The following is a 7,617-nucleotide window of genomic DNA, read 5'->3' on the forward strand; positions in this document are numbered from 1 at the left end:
GAATTTGATGAGAATGCCTCTTGGACTAACTCTCCATAGTCCAATAGCATAATTGAATAGCACGATTGAATGTAGATTTAGTACTAACAGATGATAGCATTTGGATAATAATTTCCGTGAGATTTGATATCTGTCAATAATGATGGTATTACAGATGTAACAAGTTCGGGAAAAATGACCTAGAAGTAGGTCTTACATCAATCAAGATGGGAAAATTTGACAGATCTACTACCTAATCAAGACCTAACCGGTCCATGTTTGAACAAAGATAGGAAATTAAACTAGAGTTTTTACATAACCTAGGTTATATCCGAAAGAGAAGTCGAGGAGACTCTAGCGGCGACGAGAACTACTAGAGTGAGTTCTTGATTCAGGCAGACGACGCTCTATGTCTCGGATGCGCCTTTCATACAATGACTTCCTAGTCCGAAGTTCCCTAACTTCAGCTTGGGATGCAGTTGGTTGTTGATGCAGGGTCCCATTGGTTATCCTAGCCCTTTCCATGGCTACCTCGATTTGGCGAATTCGGACCGTGTTAACGCCAGAGTTGGTGTCAATCTCCAACACTCGATCGATAGTTGCTCGACCTTGCTCGGTGTTACGAGAAATCCTACGGACCATGATGGGCAGGACACGATCAGCTGAACCTCCCTCGGTGAGGTTGTAAAAGCTTCTGTCCCCATTGTAGGGTACACCCTATGTATATACTGCTAGTGCTCTCCGTCTTTCCATTAGCCATTTCTACAGTGAACAGTTCTTTAAGTGCTTGTGATTTTTTCTTAAGTAAATGAGCAAATTTTTGGTTCACGAAACTCCTCTCCGCTCCACTATCAAACAGTATGCACGCATTAGAGTTAACGAGGAGAAACGTACCTGTGACCACTGTGGGGTCGGCAACCGCTTCCTCGTGGCCTATGGCCATAACTCTTCCCACTCTACCGGCATTCCCTGCCTTTGGGCAGTCCCTCTTGTAGTGGCCCACCTCGCCACAACCGTAGCAAGATTGGCCCACACCAGCGCTGGGGACTTGGTTGAGTGGCCTCGCCGGTGCTTTGCAGAAACGGGTAGGGTGCCCCTTCCTGTTGCAGTTCGAACACTGCATTTCCCGGCAGGCTCCTGTGTGGTGGAAGATGCACTTGTTGCACTTGGGCAAACTTCCAGCGTACTGTCTTACCGGAGCAGCAGCGGCAGGTGCTATCGCAGCATGAACTGCCACGACCTGCTGCTTTTTGGCAGCTTTCTTCTTCTTTTTGTCATCCCAGAACTTCTGCTTGGAATCAGCGGTTTAGGAAGGTTCCGAGATGGCCAGGGTTGTTGTTGCGGCCGGGGTACGAACCCCATGGTCTATAAGCCGCTGTGCCAATCGCTTGGCACTATCGAATGTAGTGGGGTTTGAAGCCAAAACATTTCCCTGGAATGGAGGCATCAGCCCCCATATGTATCTCTCTATCTTCTTTCCCTCTCTATGCACCATGTTGGGACAGAGGGCCACCAGCTCATAGAACCTGGTGGTGTAGGAGACTATGTCGGAGCCCTTCATGGTTAGGCTCCACAGTTCCTCCTCCAGTTTTTGGATTTCGCCCCTCGGGCAATACTCTTCGATCATTTCCTCTCTCACAGCTTCCCAGCCCACAGCATTAGCCACTATTAGAGATAGTGACTTGACGTGGCTATTCCACCATGTCAGGGCTTTTTCCTCAAAGGTGCAAGCAACGAACTTGACCTTGCTCCCTTCTGGACAAGAGCAGATTTCGAAAACCGATTCGGTCTTCTCGAACCATTGCGAGAGGGCATTGACTCCGCCAGTCCCTCTAAAGGACTTAGGCTTACAGTTAGTGAAGTCCTTATAGGAGCACTCTCTCAAGCACAGAGGGGCTTCACCATGAGTAGATTGAACAGGGGTTCCTCCTCCAGTGGAACCAGAAGAATGATAATGAGCCATGGCTGTTGCCACAGCCGCGACTACAGCAGCATTCAGGGTTGCCGTATCGATTTGAGGAGCAGGTGGTGTTGCAGTCGATGGAGGATCGCATCTCGTTGATCAGCGTGGAGGCATCTTTTAACTATAAATTTAAAAAGATGACGATATTGACAAGAATTTAATAGGGAGAATTTGATGAGAATGCCTCTTGGACTAACTCTCCATAGTCCAACAGCACAATTGAATTGCACGATTGAATGTAGATTTAGTACTAACAGATGATAGCATTTGGATAATAATTTCCGTGAGATTTGATATCTGTCAATAATGCTGGTATTACAGATGTAACAAGATCGGGAAAAATGACCTAGAAGTAGGTCTTACATCAACCAAGATGGGAAAATTTGACAGATCTACTACCTAATCAAGACCTAACCGGTCCAAGTTTGAACAAAGATAGGAAATTAAACTAGAGTTTTTACATAACCTAAGTTATATCCGAAAGAGAAGTCGAGGAGACTCTAGCGGCGACGAGAACTACTAGAGTGAGTTCTTGATTCAGGTAGACGGCGCTCTATGTCTCGCATGCGACTTTCATACAATGACTGCCTAGTCCGAAGTTCCCTAACTTCAGCTTGGGATGCAGTTAGTTTGTTACATCCCCTAATTTCTCGGCCAGAAAAGACCGATTTAATTTATGCTTTTTAAAATAAAATCAGAGAAATCTTTTCAAAAGATGTTGCGGAATTGGTCCCCAAACAACATATGATAAAAGTTTATCAAAACCCTTCTTTAAGAAGGTATATATTTTCCCATATATATATCAAAACTCGGGATGTCATGTTCCGATACAGATCAAAAGCATAAACAAGACATTATAAGCCTTTCAACAGTTATTTACAACTACTGGCCTATAATAAAAAAATCTCTCATCGTCCTCCGACTATGCTCGGGGTTCACTACCTCTAATCATAAAAGAACTGAGTGGGTCAGGCTTGGGAGCCTGGTGAGCATATAGGGTTTTCAACCCACAATAATAATAACATATTAAGTTCACCAATCAACAATAACCCTGATCACCCATTCTCATTGTCCTCACTTTACGTCCCTAAACACCTAACACAAGGGACTTAACCTAAGGAATATCATCGGGTTGGACACTACTGCTAAGGAGACTCCTCAGCCATACATGTCCTAAAGGCAGCCATGAGGGGGATTGGAGTACACCAATGAACATTTAGTTCATCAACACCTACAAGTTGCGAACTTGCTAGTGTACCACTGGACTGTCTAGAAAGGTCCGTGATCGTCATCTATACTCCGCTAGATGACTACAATAACACCAACAACAACACCAACACCGAGGCCTCTCATCATTTTAACACCCACCGACTATTTTGTCTACCCATGTTCTACCCAACATATTTGTAGATAAAATACATATATATAGTTTAAAACTTGTATAAAATATCAATTCAACAGTCACCTCAAATAAACAATTAACATATTTACACATAACACGTATTTTAAGGTAAATACTTCATATCTATGTGTAAATTGAAAGTAACTACACACTCACATGTTTTGAAGATAATCGGGCAGCAATTCGTTTCCTAAAACGTTCGTTTCTAATAAAACCGGGAGTTTTATTGAGAAACCGGGCTCTGCAAAATTCGGGCTTCGAAACCGAAAAGATAAATTTTTCGGGCTTCACGGGCACTTCATGGCGTATTCTGGGGCTTATTATTGATACCGAGGCTTCGGGGGATGATAATATGAAAGAAATATGGAGAAAGGGGCTAAAAATGACAAGTTTTCAAAATACCCCCGGGAGGTCTCGCACCCCCTATTTATAGGGGCCGAAGCTCCTGATCCAACCACTAAGAAGAGGCCACGCGTCGCTGATCCGAAGCTCGCAGGGGATGGCTCGCACGAGGCTTGCACCTGCGAGGGCTTGCTGGCTTCTTGTGATTGGTCTGAAGCTTAGAGCCGAAGTCGGTTCTGGTGGTGGGGTCCGCAGGCGAGGGTGCGCAGGTGGCAGCACGTGCGAAGGCCTCGGTGGCAGTTGCTGATTGGACCGCGGACTCGTGACCCATGTGCGAGGCTCGGAGGCTAGGCGGTGCGAGGTTCAGTCATTGTGCGAGCTTCGGATTGGGCCTCCCTTCGGTCAAATCAAAATCCGACACGCAGCCACTGTTCATGCGAGGATGACTCACCAATTTCGGACACGTGGCACCTTCTAAGCGAGGGTGACGTGGCAAATCGTGACTATGCGAATTTTCTCGGTTTTTGTGCAAGAACTTCTAAAATCCGTAACTTTCGCATACTAGCTCCGTTTTTGACATTCTTTATATGCACGCGTAGGTAAAGTTACGCTCTACAACTTCCGTTTAGACTTCGTCGGCTAACTTTGACTTTAATTTTTATATTATTATTTTTAACAGACCGGGACAGGAAATCGGTTAAAAATTCATAACTTCTTCATCCGATGTCCGTTTTCGTCAGACTTTTTACCGTTGAGCTACTATTTACGAGACCTTCGATTCTCGTTTAGGTCATATCGGCTAAAAATCAATCGATCTAAAATTCGAGTTTTTAGCTGTCTACTACTAAGCTGAAACTTCGAAAAATCATAACTTCCTCATACGAAGTCAGATATGGGCGTTATTTTTATCGAACTTCACGGTTTAACGAACACTACGAGTTTCGTTTAGATCACTAAGGCTAAAAAGTAGTTTATCGAAAACTCACTTTTTACGACATTCAGCACCGAGCCAGTTTTGTCGTGAAACTTCGACAGGTCATAACTTCTTCGTTATAACTCGGATTTCGACATTCTTTATATATCCGTAATCCTTGTCACGACCACCACAACTTTCTTAATAGATATCGGCTTTATCTAAAATTTAATTTTTGACGCTCATTTTTATTCTTAATTAATTAACTCCTACTAATTAAGCATAAAACACATATAATTCACATAATTCCTTTTTCATTTCTTCCAAATGAGTTACAAAGGTTAACCTAGACTATCACCTTAATATTAATGCCTAGGCTAGAAACACGAGTTTTACAATTCTCTCCCCCTTAGGATGATTTTGTCCCCGGAATCACACATCACCAAACAACTGCGGGTAGCGACTCATCATGTCACTCTCCGTTTCCCAAGTGAGATTTGGTCCATTCGTATGTTTCCAGCGCACAAGCACTAAATCAACCATCTTGCGTCGCAACTTCATAGTCTTACGGTCAACTATTGCCTCAGGTTCTTCAATCAACCTTTTGTTTTCATCCACCTTTAACTCAGAAATCGGAATTATGTCGGGCACATCTCCCGTGAACTTCCTCAAATAACACACATGAAATGTGTTATGAATACCCTCCAGTTCTTCCGGTAATTCTAGCTTGTAAGCTTGATTCCCGATCCTCTGAAGAACTTTAAATGGTCCAACAAACCTTGGACTCAACTTTCCCCTTTTACCAAATCTTATAAGTCCCTTCCACGGCGAGACTTTAAGTAAAACCGAATCTCCAACTTCGAAGGATATCGGTTGTCTTTTCTTGTCAGCATAGCTCTTTTGTCGATCTTGAGCAGCTAACATCCTCTCCCTTATCACTTTCAACTTTTCAGCAATTTTATGGACTATTTCAGGTCCCATAAATTGCTTTTCCCCAGCTTCCAGCCAACATGATGGCGTTCGACACTTTTCCCCATACAAAGCGTGATAAGGTGCCATCTTAATGCTTGAGTGGAAACTATTGTTATAGGAAAATTCTACTAGAGGTAAGTGTTCATCCCAGTTACCTTGGAATTCTACCGTACATGCTCTCAGCATATCCTCCAATGTTTGAATCGTTCGTTCGCTCTGACCATCGGTTTATGGATGGTAAGCTGTACTCAAACACAACTTGGTACCCAATTCCTCTTGTAGACTCCTCCAAAACCTTGAGGTAAAACGGTTGTCACGATCGGATACAATCGTTAACGGAACACCGTGTAGCCTCACAATTTCCTTCACATAAGAATTCGCAAGTTTATCCACAGACCATTTCTCGTTAGCGGCTATGAAATGCGCACTCTTAGTGAAGCGATCAACGACCACCCAAATCATGTCGTGACCGTTCCTTGTTCTGGGCAGTTTAGTCACAAAATCCATTGTAATGTCCTCCCATTTACCCATGGGTACTGGTAAAGGTTCTAAACTCCCATACGGTTTCTGATGTTGTTCCTTAACCCTAGCACAAGTTACACACTCAGCCACATACTTAACAACATCGAGCTTCATCGTCGGCCACCAGTAATAGGGTTTTAGGTCCCTATAAATTTTCGTACTGCCGGGATGAATCGAGTACATGGTTTTGTGAGCTTCTTACATCAGAACACCTCTTACTCCTCCCGTCTTAGGTACCCAAATCCTATCTTTGAATACCTTCAATCCTTCACCGTTTGTATCAAACACCAACGTTTTACCCAAACGTTCCTCCTTCCGGTCATTTTTCTCCAAAGCTTCCTCCTGAGCTTTCTTTATACTTTCCACAATTGTAGAGACAACTTCAATCTTCAGCGCTCTTGGCCTTCTCTTTTCAAGATTTACCTTCCGACTGAGAGCATCAACAACAACATTTGCTTTACCAGGGTGGTAAAGTATCTTACAGTCGTAGTCCTTGAGTAGTTCCAGCCAGCGTCGCTGCCTCATGTTCAATTCCTTCTGATTAAAGAGATATTGAAGACTCTTATGATCAGTGAAAAGTTTACACTTAGTACCATAAAGATAATGCCTCCATATCTTTAAGGCGAATACTACCGCTGCCAACTCCAGATCATGAGTTGGGTAGTTCTTTTCATGCTCATTCAACTGCCTCGATGCATACGCTATCACTTTATCCCTTTGGGTCAGAACACATCCTAACCCAACTCCAGAGGCATCACTATAGACTGCAAAGTCATCAACTCCTTCAGGTAACGAAAGAATCAGTGCTTCACACAATCTCTTCTTTAACTTCTCCAAGGCTTCCTTATGCTTCTCATTCCTAGCATAAGTAGCTCCTTTGTGGGTCAAAGTTGTTAATGGAGTAGCGATTGAAGAAAAGCCTTGGATAAATCGGCGATAATATCCGGCTAATCCTAAAAAGCTTCGAATCTCCGTGGGACTTTTTGATTGTTCCCACTTCATCACAACTTCAATCTTTGCTGGGTCAACCATTATCCCTTCTTGGTTAACCACATGACCCAAAAATTGGACTTCTTGAATCCAAAATTCACATTTGGAGAACTTTGCGTACAACTTCTCCTTTTTCAGAACTTCTAGCACTTCACGCAGATGCTTCTCATGCTCCTGCTTGCTTTTCGAATAGATCAAGATATCGTCTATGAATACTATCACGGATTTATCAAGGTATGGTTTACAAACCCTGTTCATCAAATCCATGAAAGCTGCTGGGGCATTGGTTAATCCGAACGACATAACCAAAAATTCATAGTGTCCATATCTTGTTCTGAACGCGGTCTTCTCGATATCCTGCTCCCTCACCTTTAGTTGATGGTACCCCGACCTAAGATCGATCTTCGAAAAATAGCTCGATCCTTGCAACCGATCGAACATGTCATCGATCTTCGGCAACGACTACTTGTTCTTTATCGTCGCTTTATTCAGCTCTCTCTAATCGATGCATATTCTCATGCTCCCGTCTTTCTT

Source organism: Lactuca virosa, chromosome 4 (assembly GCF_052849685.1).
Source record: "Lactuca virosa cultivar CGN04683 chromosome 4, Lactuca_virosa_CGN04683_v6, whole genome shotgun sequence".
Taxonomy (NCBI): domain Eukaryota; kingdom Viridiplantae; phylum Streptophyta; class Magnoliopsida; order Asterales; family Asteraceae; genus Lactuca; species Lactuca virosa.